The sequence below is a fragment of the Microtus pennsylvanicus genome, chromosome 10, assembly GCF_037038515.1.
Source record: "Microtus pennsylvanicus isolate mMicPen1 chromosome 10, mMicPen1.hap1, whole genome shotgun sequence".
Taxonomy (NCBI): domain Eukaryota; kingdom Metazoa; phylum Chordata; class Mammalia; order Rodentia; family Cricetidae; genus Microtus; species Microtus pennsylvanicus.
This window is the reverse complement of record NC_134588.1, coordinates 28,942,093-28,957,159: the sequence shown is the minus strand read 5'-3', so window position 1 is coordinate 28,957,159 and position 15,067 is coordinate 28,942,093. Positions and strand designations below refer to the sequence as shown.

General features: G+C 49.5%; 1 protein-coding gene across 5 annotated transcripts in view; it reads left to right on the top strand.

Moving 5' to 3' along the window:
* Positions 1 to 10,504: 10,504 nt before the first annotated feature.
* Atp2b4 (ATPase plasma membrane Ca2+ transporting 4) overlaps positions 10,505 to 15,067 on the top strand; it is a 108,189-nt gene continuing 103,626 nt past the window's right edge. For all 5 annotated transcript variants that reach the window (XM_075988006.1, XM_075988009.1, XM_075988005.1 and 2 more), the window contains exon 1: positions 10,505 to 10,919. The gene's annotated coding sequence lies outside the window, so the exon portion shown is untranslated. The remainder of the gene's footprint in view (positions 10,920 to 15,067) is intronic.

The window sequence follows — 15,067 nt, the reverse complement described above, 5'->3', positions numbered from 1 at the left end:
TCAAGTTTCACACTACCAGAAAGCCCCCTCCCCTGCTGTGATGCCACAGGTGGGGGAGGTGGGAGAAGCTCAAGGAAGCTGACCCCTTTGTCAAAGAGCGCTTAGCAAACCAGAAATGGAGCCCTGTAGCCATCTACCTCCTCATCTACCTCCCCATGTAAACCACATTTCTCCACAGGCGTGAATAAAATTAGCTTTTCTTCTCTACAACTTTCTCTCTGTCCCCAGCCACCAAACCCAGAACAAACTAAGGAGGCAGACACTATCTGGCAGGAGCAAGTCACCAGAGCAACCAATCCCTCCTTGCCTCTGTGGCTTTGGGATCTCTCTCACTGCCACGAGTACCTCTAAGAGATAAAGATGGCTTTAAGGTAGACCTGTAGGCCATTGGTGGAAGTCTAGAGTAGGGGAAAGCCTACAGAAGAACACTTCTTGTTGTTCAAGAAGTGTCCTCTTGTTGTTTCTGCCAGGTTCTTGGAAGAATCTGCATGAAAAAGACAAAGTGGAGTCCGTTGTGTCCAGTGTTTTGACATTGTGACATGGTGTCATCCATGATGTTCACGCTGCAGGACTGAGAGAGAGAGAGAGAGAGAGAGAGAGAGAGAGAGAGAGAGAGAGAGAGAGAGAGAGAGAGAGAGATTTCATAATGTTTTACGTAGGTTTGGGATCCTGTATTGGGATGCATTCATGGCTATCCTTTGTGGTGTGTTCTGTATGTAGCCCGTGGATGAAGGTTGGACATACCTAGTAGACTCTCTAAAGAATTTGCCTCCCTCAGGCAGGGCCTGATGGCACGTCTGGAATTTCATTGCTTAGGAGGAGGCAGCAGGAAAATCTGGAGGTTAAGTTTCATCCTCAACTACATAGAGAGTATGAGGTCAGTTTTGGCTACATGATACCATGTCTTAAAACAAAGCAAAGTGAGAACTGTCCCCTCTCTGGAAGGAGTCTTCAATTTTTGAGGCACATGTAGCTAATTCTGGTTGGAGTCAGGGGTGGGGAACAAGTGATTTTCCACAAGCTCGGGATACCTCCACCCCCCCCCCCCCGAAAAGTTAGCAGATACCCAGAGGATTTGAGAACAGAGGTGAGCAGGCAGCAAGCAGGAAGTGAGGAGCTTGAGATTTTTGTTGTAAGCGTTTCTGTTTTGTGAGAAACTATGGTCTGAATGTCTGTTTTTCTCCAGTCTCCAATGCAGTAGATACTGGGTCAGTAACTGGTGCCCCCCCCCCCGCCCCGGCTAAAAACAAAGCCTGGGCTGAGGGTGGAGCTTAGTGAGAGAGTACTTGCCTGCGTGTGTCTGGCCCTGGGTTCAGTCCCCACCACTGAGGGCACTGGGGTAATAACACAAGAAGGAACCATGTGGTGGCACCCACCTGTAATACCAGCACTCAGGAGGCTGAGTCAGAAGGATGGAGAACTGGAGGACAGGCTGGGCTCCAGAGCAAAACCAAGCATATAAATAAACACCACATGGAGGGGAGGAGGGGTCACAGTCGTCCTTAACTCCAGTTTGAGGGGATCCCACAACCTCTTCTGACCTTCTGGGTCTCGGGCCTGTGTATTTTGCACAGGCATACACGTGGGTAAAACACTCACACACATAAAATAAGATAAATAAGTCCCAAACAAACAAATAAACAAAACAACAAAGCAAAGCAGAAGCACGTCCAGAAGTTAGTGGGCCAGCTAGGCTGCATATGCAACAACAGGAGGACAAAGAGGTCCTGTCTCAGTTAGGATAGAAGGTAGTGTGGGGGCAGGGGACTGGGCCTCTTCTTGTGTGCTGTGGCACAAGAATGCTCATACTCACACATGAACACATGCACATACACAATGTGTACATGTCATACACACAAAGAAAGAAGGGAGGGAAGGAGAGAGACAGGGGAAAAGGAAGGAAAGAAGGGAAGGGAGGGAGGGAGGGAGGGAGGGAGGGAGGGAGGGGGAAGGAAGGAAAGAAGGAAGGAAGGAAGGAAGGAAGGAAGGAAGGAAGGAAGGAAGGAAAGAAAGAAAGAAGGAAAGAAGAAAGAACCCCTTTGCAAACTACAGGAAACACAGAAGTCTTTTACGGCCTCTGGAACAGCGTGTATGACAGAGGACAGGTAGCAAATGCTTCCTCCCCATCTCGCATGGAAGCAGGAAGACTACCTCCACTGGGCCTCCTTTGATCTTCAGTTGAGACTTAATGAGCACTTAGGGCATTGCTGACACTCTAATTAGGATTAAAAATTAAATGCAAGCTCGTCACATGGTTCCTTCCCTACACATCACTTCCTTAGTTTTACTGATCATGGCCATTAAACAAAAACTATTTTTAAATGGCACTAATTTGCTGCGGCCTAAAACAAATGAGAGACAAATATTTTGTTAGAAAAACAAATCATGAACCAAACTAGAGTTTAGAAGGGGGAAAGAACCAACAAAACAAAAACCTAGCTAATGAGTTCAAAATGAAATTAAAACCGAATCACTGTAGCTTCCAAAACAATTGAACCAGAATGAAATTCGAACAACAATATACGTTCCCAAGGAAATCAAACTAATTCTGTACAGCATCCAAGGCCTTGGCTCAGAAGGATACCTCTGCCTCTTCCCTCTTAGGTCTTTCAAGCTGGGCCTGGTGACACATGCCTGTAAACCCAGCTCGGGAGGTGAAGACAGAGGAATTGCAAGTTAGAAGCCAGACTAGGCTGTATAGCAAGACCTTCTCAAACTGGCAAAATAGACAAACCAATCAACAAAAGACAGCAATTGTCTTAGATGTGCTACCCCTGGCTTCTGAGAGAAGAAAAGACAATCCCTTCCCTCCCAGAACACACTGCCCAGCTCAGGAGTCTCCTATGAAGCCTACACCCCCTAAACAGCTCTCGCGCTTCCAGCACTCATCCATCAGGGCAATGACCCCAGAAAATGGGACTTGGCACCCCCACTTCAACACTGCCAAGTCAGAGCATGAAACCAGCTATGTAACAAAAAGGAGAAAAGACAGCAAACACAGCCAAGCCACAGAGGCTTCCTGATGAAGTGTCTAGGGCAGAGTTTCTCAACCCGTGGGTCAAGACCCCTTGAGGGGTCACCTAAGACCATGAAAAAGCACAGGGAGTTATATTACTGTTCGCAACAGTAGCAAAATCACAGCTATGAAGTAGCAAAGAAAATAATTTCATGGTTGGCAGTCACCATGCCATGAGGAACTGTATTAAAGGGCTGCAGTGTTAGGAAGGTGGAGAACCACTGCTTTAGGTAAGGAAGCAGAGGAAATGTCCTCTGATTGAATTCCACATCCCACCCGTGTGGATTCACACTCGCTTTCCAATGATCACAGTAGAGGCTGCCCCCTCCAATTCTCTCCACAGTAATCCCAGGAAGTGGGAAAAGGAGATTATTGCTTGTGGCAGAGTATAGATGGCCACCCACATGCACGAAAGGGCAAGCTGGAAGCCAGGCCCCCTGTGGAGGACCCAGCAAGATGCCAGCGGTGAAGCAGCCTATCTGGAAGCTGCATTGGCCAGGCTGCTGATGCTGCTCTTCGCTCATTTCTCATATGAACACAGCCAGAACTGCCCATCCTTAGAGGCTTTGTCTATACGCTGAGCCACTATTGTCTTCCATGAGTACCGTTTTCCCTACTTGGGTCCCAAAGTCATCTTCATGTGAACTCTTTTTGGTCTATGGGTAAAGAAGGCTTGGAGGATGCAGTCTGGCTGAGTTCCCATCTACTTGTGTAGCCTTCTCCTGACGCTTGCCAACTTGGCTCAGGCCAAGCTCAGGGACTTATGCATGGTGTGTGTGTCTAGCATTTTCTGGACTTCTAGCTGGTGCTCACTGATGTCCTCCTGCCTTTGAGCAGTCTCGAGCAGTCTTCCAGTCCTGGTCTCTTCCTCACAAAATCGCTTTGCTCTGACGACGTATGGAAAGAACACACACAGGACATGAGGTTAGTGCCCCCTGGCTAAACACTGTCTGTCCTGACTTCAGCTTGTACCAGGTTCATTCTGCTGGAGGGTAGAAAGAAAAGCGGTAGGCTGGGTATCCTGGTGAATACCTGGAATCCCATCACTCAAGAAGAAGAAGCAGGACGATTGCTGCTATTCATTCCGGGCCAGCCAGGGTCTCACAGTGAGAGCAAAAATAAAAGCAAGAAGAATTTCCAAGTTCAACAGGAGTACCATGCGGGTCTGAGGAAGCCTCTCAGGAAATTCCAGTCTACTTTCTGTTTCCCCTGCACAAAGCTTTCACAGAGTTTTTCAACTAGAGCCAAGTTTTAGACTTAACCAAAAACTTCATCCTGACTTTACCTGTTTATAGCATCCCTGCAACTAGACCAGAAGCCTCTGGAAAGCAGGAACTCTAAGGTAGAAAGATCTTGATTGACCTCATTTTGCAATTCCAGAATCAGGCAACATTGAATTCTGTAAAATAAAATAAATCTCCCTCCAGTCTGTCCCGAGGAGACCAGGTTTACAGATGAGAAAGGCTGACAAAAGTCAGAACAAAGAGTAAGGAATTTCCCAGAGTTACCTTGCTTGCCAGTCAGAGAACAGAGACAAAACAACAGAAAAATAAATCATTAGTTACCTTGTTTGCGTAAGGATTTGTGCTGACTGGTCTTACATCAACTTGGTACAAGCTAGAGTCATCTGAAAGGAGGGAGCCTAAATCGAGAAAATCCCTCCATAAGATCCGGCTGTAGGGTATTTTCTTAACTAGTGATTAATGGGAGAGGGTCAACCCAGCCCATTGTGGGTGGGGCTACCCCTTGACGGTTAGTCCTGGGTTCTCTAAGAAAGCAGAGGGAGAAAAATTGACCAAGCCAGTAAGCAGCACTCCTCCATGGCCTCTGCATCAGCTCCTACCTCCAGGTTCCTGTCCTGTTTGAGTTCCTGTCCTGACTTCCTTCAGTTATGGAAGCATAAGTCAAATAAACCCTTTCTTCCCAACATGCTCTTGGTCATGGTGTTTCATCATAGCAATAGCAATTCTAGCTAGGACAAGATTAAAGCACTTAAAAATGACTCTATTATCACAGCATTGGCATTGCTTCTGTATTTTTGAGGGAAGGTCTTATGTAGCCAGGCTAGCCTTAAATTTAGTGTATAACAAAGGATGATCTTGAACTCCTGAGTCTCCTGCCTCCACCCCCGATGCCTGGTATGTGGCATGTATACCACACCCAGCCTCTCCCTAATGACTGAGTTTTTGATGTCACCCTGGTCTGTGGTGTCCCAATGCTAGAACTTAATCTAAAGCGTTTTTTTTTTTTAACAGCTGTAACGTTGCTCTATGGAAATGCCCAGCAGTTCACACTGTGCCTTGCAGGTCCACTTGTAGGTGAATGGGGGGAGACATTTGCCCTGCAGACAGCTCTCCCAGTCTATAGGTGAGAGACACACAGACACTACTTGGGGCCTATTATACACGAGACACAAACCATCTTTTCGATCCTTACTCTCTTACTTTAGAACCTGTGTTCCTTGCCACCTTGACTCTCCTGCCTCATCTAGTCCCACCCCAAACAGTCAAGGTTTTCTTTATGCTTTTAAATACTAGTCTTCATCTAGTGGTGCGGGAGAATTGTCTATATTCCATCAATCATGTTATAAATAAACGCTGATTGGCCAGGCAGGAAATATAGGTGAGAAAACCAGAGAGGAAGTAGAAATGATGTAATGAGAACAGGAGAATTCTGGGAAGGAGGAAGTTGATTCCTCCCACTCCTGCCCAGATCACCGAAGCAGCAGGATGTGATCTGCCCCACTGAAAAAAAGGTACTGAGCCACATGGCTAACATAAGATCAGAAAAATGGGTTAATCAAGATGTGAAAGTTAGCCAGTGAGAGGCTAGAGCTAATGGGCCAATCAGCTTATAATTTTATGGAGACCTATGTGTGATTTTTATTGGGGCCAAACAGTTGTGGGAACCAGGCAGGACAAAAACCCCAACAAGCAGCCTGGTCCCTCTCCATGTTACAATCTAGTATTCCCATCAAAGACAAACTATTCCCTGGAATTTCCACGCAAGTGTTTTCATGGACTACCCAACACACAGCACACACTCAGTCAGTCTATCCTAAAGAGCAACCATAGCGTTCTCTACTGCAACTGTGCAGGCCATGAACACATCCTCCCTGGCCGTGTTGTCTCAGCAGATGCTGAAGCAGAAAGCCCTGGGTGTGTGTGTGCTGCCCTGAGCTGCAGGTAGTGGAGGCGTCACCTCACGGGGTTTCCAGATTGTGTTTCTGTATTCGCACAAATGACTAAGCATGCCGGTTTCACTTAGCTCCCCTTGGACAGCAAGTTGCGGAGCTTAGCTGGAGGAACTGAAGGGCGTGATAGGGCTGGGGGAACCACCGACTCAGTAGGCTCCGATCTCTTTCTCTGTGTGCTGTTGGGTTTTGCTTTGTTTATTTTCGAGATGAGGTTTCCATGGTTCTGGCTGACTTTGAATTTCTCATGAAGTCTAGGCTAACCTTGAACTCCAGATCCTCCTGCCTCTGAATGTTTTGTGTGTGGGGGGGGGTAGTTTTGGGTTTTGGACCTAGAGATCCACCTGCCTCTGCCTCCCACCCACCCACCCCCAGGTGCTGGGATCAAAGGCCTGCACCACTACCACCCAGCTCTGCCTCCGAGGTGGGCACTCCAGCTTTCTTCTCTCCCGCTCTTTGCACATGACCTTTTTTCTCTTCCTATTGGTGGACTTCTTCCACATGTCAGGGAGCTCCTGACGCTTCCAGACACTCTCTATGTTCACTGATGAATCGAGTCTTGTTCTCATTCTTTTGACCTTACATTCAAATATTTCAGGGAAGAGAGCCAACAAAACGGCTCAGGAGGTCAGGGCTCTTGTTGCCAAGCCTGACACCTGAATTCATTCCTGAGTCCCACGTGATGGAGCGAGAAAACAGATTCTAATAAGTTGTCCTCTGACCTACACACACACACACGGTGGCACACATGGGCCCACACACATGCACACAAATAAATGTAATTTTAAAAACATTTTTAAAAACCTCAGGAAGGAATGTAATTGGCTAAGCATGGATGGTGAGGGGCGGGGACACTAATGAAATGACAGTTCACACATTGACATTGAGAAGAAAGAGCACCTTGAAGCAGAGTTGATGACTGGGAGCTGACTCCGTGGTTCAGAGAGCTTACTGTGCAACCATGAGGGCCTGAGCTCCCATCCCGGCACCCATGTAGCAATTCAGATGTGGTCTTGCATTGCCAGGCAACCCCAGTGCTGGGGTTATAGAGACTTGCCAGGTGCCAGCCTAGCCAAAAGATGTGAGTACTAGATTTAAGGAATCACCTGGCAGAAAATGAGTGGAGATACCAGACACCCTCCTTAGGCCTCTGCAGGTACACATAGGTATGCATCCCTGCATACCTGTGTGCATACAATTCTCCCTCACACATACAGACAGTGACACAAAGAAATAAACACGGAATTGAAGATAGATTTTCTTTTTAAGAAGAAGAACCCCGGATCTGGATGTAGGGAGGATGGTTACCATAGATATAGAAATAGAAGTGATACAGCCTGCATTCAAGAGCTGCAGAGGAATGATGGGGGGTTTAGGGGGAACCCAAGACTGAGCTCTCAGGAGGCAGAGTAACAGCCTGTGAAGCACCCGGGGTGAGATCACATTCTCTTCAGCCAAGGATGAGAGCGGCCTGACTGTGAACACCCAGGGCAGTGCTCCACCCCTTGCCCCAGAGAGGCAACTCTACTTTCCCACATCTCGTGGTTATTTTTATGGTTAGATTTATTTTTACCCACTCTAGACCTCAAACCTGCAGCTGGAAGAAACAAGGCACCGAAGCTTCTAGGTTTCTAGAAAACACAGGCTGCAGTGGCTGGGTCAGCTACAAAAGCCAGGCTGTGGCTTCCTCTAGAATCCACTGGAAAAGAAGTGGGAAGGGGAAAAAGGGTGTGTGTGTGGGGGGGTCCTTTTCTCTCAGCCCACAAGCCCAGCCAAGAGAAAGCCCCGTTTCAAGAGACGGACCTATAGCCCCTAAAGACACTAGCATCCCTGGCCTGTCAGCCTGGGGTGGGGACAGCAAAGCCTCTTTTCCTAGCAACAACCCTTCCACCGTCTCCCTATAGCCCAGAGAGCTCCAGGAGAGGATCTCGCTTTTCACATACTGGCCAGCTCTGCCCAGGCATCATCTATAGCGGCCCCAGGCCAGACAGCCAAAGTACACTTCTCCTTTACTGGACCACACCTAGGTCTAAATGGTTATTCCCCCAAGACGAGTGCCTCCTGCACGACTGTCACTGCTGAAAGCTGAAAACGTACTTTCACACATTTAAAGAGCCATTTCAGAGACTGGCCTCCTCATGATAAAGACACAACTGACAGTCACTTGGCCACGGCAACGTCAAACTGTTGCCACCCAGCGGAGTGCCTGACAAGCTATTAATGCTGAGGCTCTGTCTAGCTGACGCCTCTCCTTTCCTTTCCCATGTCTTCCCCAACCACAAATGTGGGCTCCTGAGATTTGGGTAGGACTTACCACATCTAGTAAGGTTCCCTCTGTCTTTTGGTGATATGCCTAGGGATAGAGATAGGAGAGAGATCAGAGGAGTTGGAGGTGTGGGGACATATGAGAATGATGTCACCTTTCGTGTCTTCTAAGTGCCCCAAGAGTGTAAGCGGAAATCCCGGAAAGAACTGTCTAGAACGTCATCCTTGGTTTCTTTCATCAGAGGATGATTCTAAATTCTCCCCTTACCTCGCAGCTGGGTGGGTCTTGGGAAGAAAGGCAGCAGCAGGGGTAGGAGCTGATTTGTTCCCGCCTTAGACCAGTGGTAGATAATCTCTTCTATAAAGAGGAGACGCCTGGGTTCTGAGCCCAATTGCCCTAAATAATTCCTTTACTTTCGCTTGGTTACCTTCTCCCTAGCTCAGAAATAGGATGCAGATGAGTTATTGAGAAATAGCAGAACATGTTAGGAGTGGACATATATGCATATGATCCAGGCAATTAGACCGTAGAGATAGGAAGAGCAAGACCAGCCTCTGCTATGTTGCTTGAGGTCAGCCTGGAATACATGTCCCAAAACACAAAGCAAACATAAAGGAATCGATGGGACTAGTGAAAATTCAGGACTCAGTGATAGACTCAGTGGGTCTGCTTTGCAGCCCACAAGCCTCTGCATCCTGGTGCAGAAAGGGGCCAAGAAGCACAGGTGTGACATGCAGTACGGAGTTAGTTCTGGGGTTTCTGTGTTTGTTCTTCGGAGATGGGCTCTTGTTTATTGTGTCTCTCACTGTGTAGTCCAGGCTAGCTTCAAATTCCTAACAATCCTACTGCCTCAGCCTTCTGGTTGCTAGGATTACAGGTGTACTCCACCGTGCCTGGCTGGGTATGGGAGCATTTTTGAAGCTCTAGTAATAGGTTGGGAAAGGGTGACAGTCCCCTTCTTCACAACATGCAGTACACCTTAACTTGTGAGGTGAGGTTAGCCTTTCCTAAGCAGATAAACATGAGCGCATATGCTGGCTGAGGTAGGTGTGGGAACGTATCAGTCAATGAAGATATGTTGTGTGAGCCAGCTGAGGGTGCGTGTTTGTACTTGAAAGCCATAAGGTTCCACGCAGAAGCTACGGGTGGCACTGTTGCACAATGCTGGTGGGTGTGTGGCACGGGGGAGTGATTAACAGTTTATAGGCTGTGTCTGAGTGTGTATGCGTACAATCGAGAATGGCAATGTGTGACAGTATAGAGACGGGTAGAAAAGCACAGAGCCTCTGGGATGGTCTGACTTGCCCTTGAGTCCTGGCTGTGGTTAACCAGATGTATAACCTTGAGCAAATCACTCAATCTTTAATTTCCTCAACCGTGAAACGAGGACAGGAATGAGTACCTTTTGAGACTGCCATGGGGGCTAGAAACAATACTGTAGATGCAAAGGTTTGGGTGTACAGCCTACACACAGGCAAGCAGCCGGTCTGTGCCCTGTGCCATGTGGACATGGCTTCGGTTGGGTACACAAGCAAGAGAGAGCAAGATGTGACCTGTGTCTAAAGGGTGAAGAGGCACCCTGAACAACTGCTTCGCCTTTGCCAGTGAACTCCCAGTTCAGAGGGCGTCAGTAGATCAGGTGCCCACAACCTCCTGAGGTTTCTTGGTCTTGAGTCTAAATCAGTGTGAGATTGAGAGGCCTGGAGGAGCTACAGGAAGCAGAAAGGCTTGCAGACGCTGCCTTTATTTTCCCTCCACACGGCAACGGTTGAAGACCGCTGCCCTCATCCACTCCCACCTCCACCCAGACCCACCCCTGCTCTTCTCTCTTTTCAACAAGTAAGAGCCAACGCTGGGGGAAAGCCAAGAGGACAGAGGATTCCCCATAGCCTTCCCCATTCCGCCTTAAAACTGAACAAGAAGCATCATCCCGCCGCGCCTTGCACTCGGGCCACCTTAAGAGCTGAGCAATGCTTTGGCCTCCCGCCAAGCCCCACCCCCGCCGGCTCGCACTCCGCCCCTTTCTCCTCCCGCTCGGCTGGGGGAGAGCTGGGGAGCCCCAGTCTGGCCGGAGTTGGCTGGAGCTGTTGCCATGACAAGCATTTTCTTAAGACAGCTCTGCTGTTGAGACCGTCCTAGGCTGGGGGTGGGGTGGGGGCACGAACTTCCTGGGGGACCATCCCTCCGAAGACCGCGAGTCAGACACCCGCCCAGCTCCCTGCACCCATTTTCTTCCAGGAAGGTCCTTCGCGTGGAAGGGCTAGGGAAGAAGACCCAGCCCACTCCCCCAGCTGTAGCGCAAAGGCCAGAGCGCAAAGCCAGCATCACTAGGTGGTTTGCCACACTGGGGAGAGCGGTGGGTGGTCACCCCACCCTACTCGGTTCATGGAAACGCGGAGGGAGAGTCCCGCTTGGAGACACCTGAATCTTTGCTAGAAAGAGAGGTAGGTTTGCAGAGAATGAATTGACTCTGGGATTTGCAAACTTTGTTTCTTTCTTTTCTCTCAATGGCTTCTCAAAGTACCCGAATTTCCTCGTGCTGGCGAATTATGGGAGGGTGGGGTGGTGGAATAAGAGAGAGGTGGGGGGGGGGGGAGAAAATGGGAACGATTCCTTCAACGCGGTATGTCCTCGCTGGTTTCTGAAGAATCATATAATCAAACAAGTGATTCCTTTGCGTTTTCCTCTGGATCCCGGGACGGGTGGGGAAATGGAGGGACTGCCTTTTTCTCACCTAAATTAAGGTCTTGGAACAAGTATTTATTCCTGCCGACCCCCATCTGCTCTGGCTCTTCCCCCGCCCTCCCCCTTGGCTTGGGAACCAGCCGCAGAATGGAAAACTGTTGCGGAAAAAAATATTTTCCGCGTCTGTTCCCTTTCTCGAAAGCCCCAAAGAGAGATGGGAAAAATAGAACCAAATAAATCTTCAGCGGGAAGGAAGGCCTAAGAGCCAAGGAGGGGGCACACTGGGGCACAAGGTGGAGGCAGGCTAGGAGAAGTTGGAGGGTGAGAACCAGGAGTGCACAAATTAAATTTCTTTGGCTTTGCATAGAAACCTCAGCAGTTTCTCTCTGCGGCTTACAAAACATCCTCAGACTTTGACGTCTATAATTAGCTGTGGAAAAAGCTGGGAGTTCCCTCTAGCTGCTGTTGTTTGAGTGAGTGTGAGCGTCCAGAACCAACTGTATGAGTGTCTCTGAGGGCACCGCCCCGCACATCTCTGCTTCTATAGGAAAGGAAAGAGAAGGGACACATTGAAAAGTTTTCAGTTTCAAGCCCCAGACTATGGGGCTGATTGGCCTGAGCCTCTGGCATCTCCAGAGGGTCTCTAAGCAGATCGCTTAAGTGACAGACGCTAAGGCTGGGATTCCCCCCCCCCCTCTCTCTCTCTCCCTCTTTTGGTAGTGGGGTCCGGCTGGCATCTTTCCCTGAGATGAGCCCAGCCTCAGACTCTGGTCCACCTCTAGAAGAAAGAGTGCCTGCTTGCTTGCTTCCAGCTGGGTGGGGGAGATGGGAGGAGAGGCCCAGCAAATCCTAGGAGCAGAGAGAGCGTGCCCTGGCCAGAGGCACCTCCTTCCTGGGTACTGCTTCAGGACTCACAATCCCCTCCACACCTGATGCTGGCACGTGCTGGCCCGGTGGGGTGGTGAGGTGTCAGCTGAAGAAATCCGGGGCTGCTGTGATGCTGGGTGGGGGGGAGCAAATGCCCATTCTGCAGGTTTTCTTCTCCTCCAATTGGGTGTCTGGCAAGGAGTCTTCAGATCCACCCCTTCCATGCTTTGACACCCCTACCCACCCACGTGAGCTCCCCCTGTACCTGGCTCATCCCACTTAAGAGACCCTTGCTCTGGGTCCTCCTTATCTGGAAGGGAGGAAGTCAGGGTAATTCTAGGCTGGGACCAGCACGGGAAGGGTTCTAGGGGAGAGGAGAATTTCAAGAGAGGACCCTATGATGTGGGCAGGCTTGCTAAGTTATCTTGGAGGCTCCGAGAAAAGCCTTGCTGAGACCCTGGGAAAGAAATAGAAGGAGAGTTTAAAAGGTAGCCAGGAAAGCCGCCAGAGCAAGCTTCCATTTGGAGGTGTTTGGTGACGGATCAGACTGTACCCCTCGGCCACTCTACCCTACCTGTGGTCTGTTCCCGAGAAGCTTTGATGCCCTTCTGTAGGAAGAGGAGGAGGGACTCCTGGGGGCAGACACTGGTAGATCAGGACTGGGTGCTGCCTGAGGTGCTTAGCACTCACCAGGGGGCCGGTTCTAATGGCCTTGAGTCCCCGATCTTGGGCAGCTGGGGAGACTGCTTTCCAGCCAGCTGTGCCACTACCTCTCCCTGCTGTTAGACTAGCAGGGCTGGGAATCCTGCAGCAGAATCTGCCCCCCCCCCCCACCGTCTAGCAGCCTCCGTGACCTGCCCTATTGTCAGCCTCTCTGCAGCCCGGCTCCACCCTCCCAGCTGGCTCTGCCTTAGTCTGAGTACTCTGAGGAGAAATGGCTTTGAGGGAGTAGAGGCTTCTAGCGTTCCAGCCCCTGCCAGTGCCTGGGTCCTTTCCCCTTCCATTTTCCATCTCTGTGTCCCTGGATCCTTGGATCCAAGGTCAAGTTGAAGGGGCTTAGCTTGCCTCATCCCTCAGAGTCCCAGCTTCTGGCATCGTGCTGGGACAAATAGAGGCATTCTGTCAACACTTCAAAGAAGAGAGGGGTAATTTAGTTTTTAACAACATTTATTGGGGAACCACATCTGGAGGACAATGTGTTCTCTCTTTCCACCACGTGGGTCCATGGGGACCAAACTCAGGTCGTCAGAGGCTTCAAGGCAGGAGTCCTTCCTTACCCACACAGACCCATCTTTTCCCAGAGGGTGGAGTAGTAGCACCTGGGAATCAGTTGCATGGGGAGGTGCAGGAAGGGGCCCCTAGTTCGCCCTCTGTTCTATAGCTTCGCCTTGATCTGAGAACCCTGCTCACTGCAGAAGGGTGGGAGGGAGTGGCTGAGTCAGATTGTCACATTGCTATGGTCTTTGATGTCAGAAGAGAATCAAAATGAGGGTACTGTGTGAGGGGGGGACAAACTAAAACAGTCAGAGTCTGCCCGAGGCATGGTGTTGGAAGTAAGATATGTGGGGGATGAAGGTCACCAGGCAGGAATATCAGGGAGCCTTGCACCCGCTCTCACTTTCTGTAAGAGCTAGAGAAGAAGGGGGACATGGACTTCTCTGCCAGCATTGCCGCAGCCACAACCTAACCTGAGACTATTAAGCTGACTTCTCTCAGTATCCATGGCCCTTTGCTCTTTATCCAGTGCTCTGGGCCTCTGGGCCAACCCCCACATTAAGGTCCACCAAACTTCTGAAGGAGATGAGGAATATGTTTACTTGGGATGCCTTGGAGCCTAAGAAGCCTATTTGATGTTCCCTTACAGGTAAACGCCCCACCCTGAGCCTGCCCTTTCTTGGAGGGTTATCTGTCAGACCATCTGTGTTCCTTCCCTACACGGGACTCCTGAGATAGGCTGCCCACCCAGCCCACTACCTGCTTCTAGGGGGGCTTTAATTCCTTCCATCTCTATTGCCAGGAGGGAGGAAGGGGTGGGGAAGATAGGGTGGGGTGGGCACCCTCTAGATACAATCTAACTGGGCTGACAGCACGTCTCCTCTGTTTTTCTCTCTGAAAAATAGATAATATACTCATTGTTTTAAATTGACACAGAGTGTGTATTTATAGATGCCATGTTTTGATATATGTACATACTATATAATGTTCAATTGAAATCTCAGACACTTGTCATTTCCTTGTGGTTAAAAAAATTCAGCGGTGCTTTCTTGTAGATTGTTTGGAGTGGAACAGCACACTGTCATTTTCTCCAGTCATATCAGAGAGCAACAGAACTTATTCCACCTCTCCAGCTCCGGCTAGGTGGTGTCCATCATCCTGTCTCCATCCCTCCTCCCCAACCTGACAACCACCACTCCTCTCTCAGCTCTGTCAAATCCGCTCGTCCAGATTCCCCATGAGGTCATCTGCTCTTTGTCTTGCCGTGCCTGGCTAGTCTCGCTTAGCACAGTGTCCTCCATCTCCTTCTATGTTGTTGCAAATGACAGGTTACCCTTCTTCCCATGACTGATGTCACATGGTTCTTTCCCAGTCCGTCAGCTGACGGAGACTTTGGTTGTTTTGATTTCCTTGCTATTTTGAATAGTGTTGCTGCCATAGACAGCAGGCAGATGTCCCTTTGATCTTATTTCCTCTCCCTGTTTACCCAGCCGTGGCATTGCTGGGTCATATGGCGGTTCTGTTTTCAGTTCTGTTTGTCTGTGTGGTGCTGGGAATCGAACCTAGAACCTCTCGTAAGCCGGGCAAGTGCTCAGCCACTGAACACCCCGGCTCTATCTGTTACTGTTTTGGTGAACCTGCATAGTGTTTTCCATAATGATTGTATAATTTCCCCTTTTCTGTAGGTCATAGACATGAGTGTGCCCTGGGCCTAGAGTCCAAGCGCTGTGGAGTGTTTTATACTCTGCTTCCTCTCCCAGCATCCCTCTGTCTCCTCTTCCCCTAGGATGAACCACTCTTATCCACTGACTTATTTTCTTTGCGC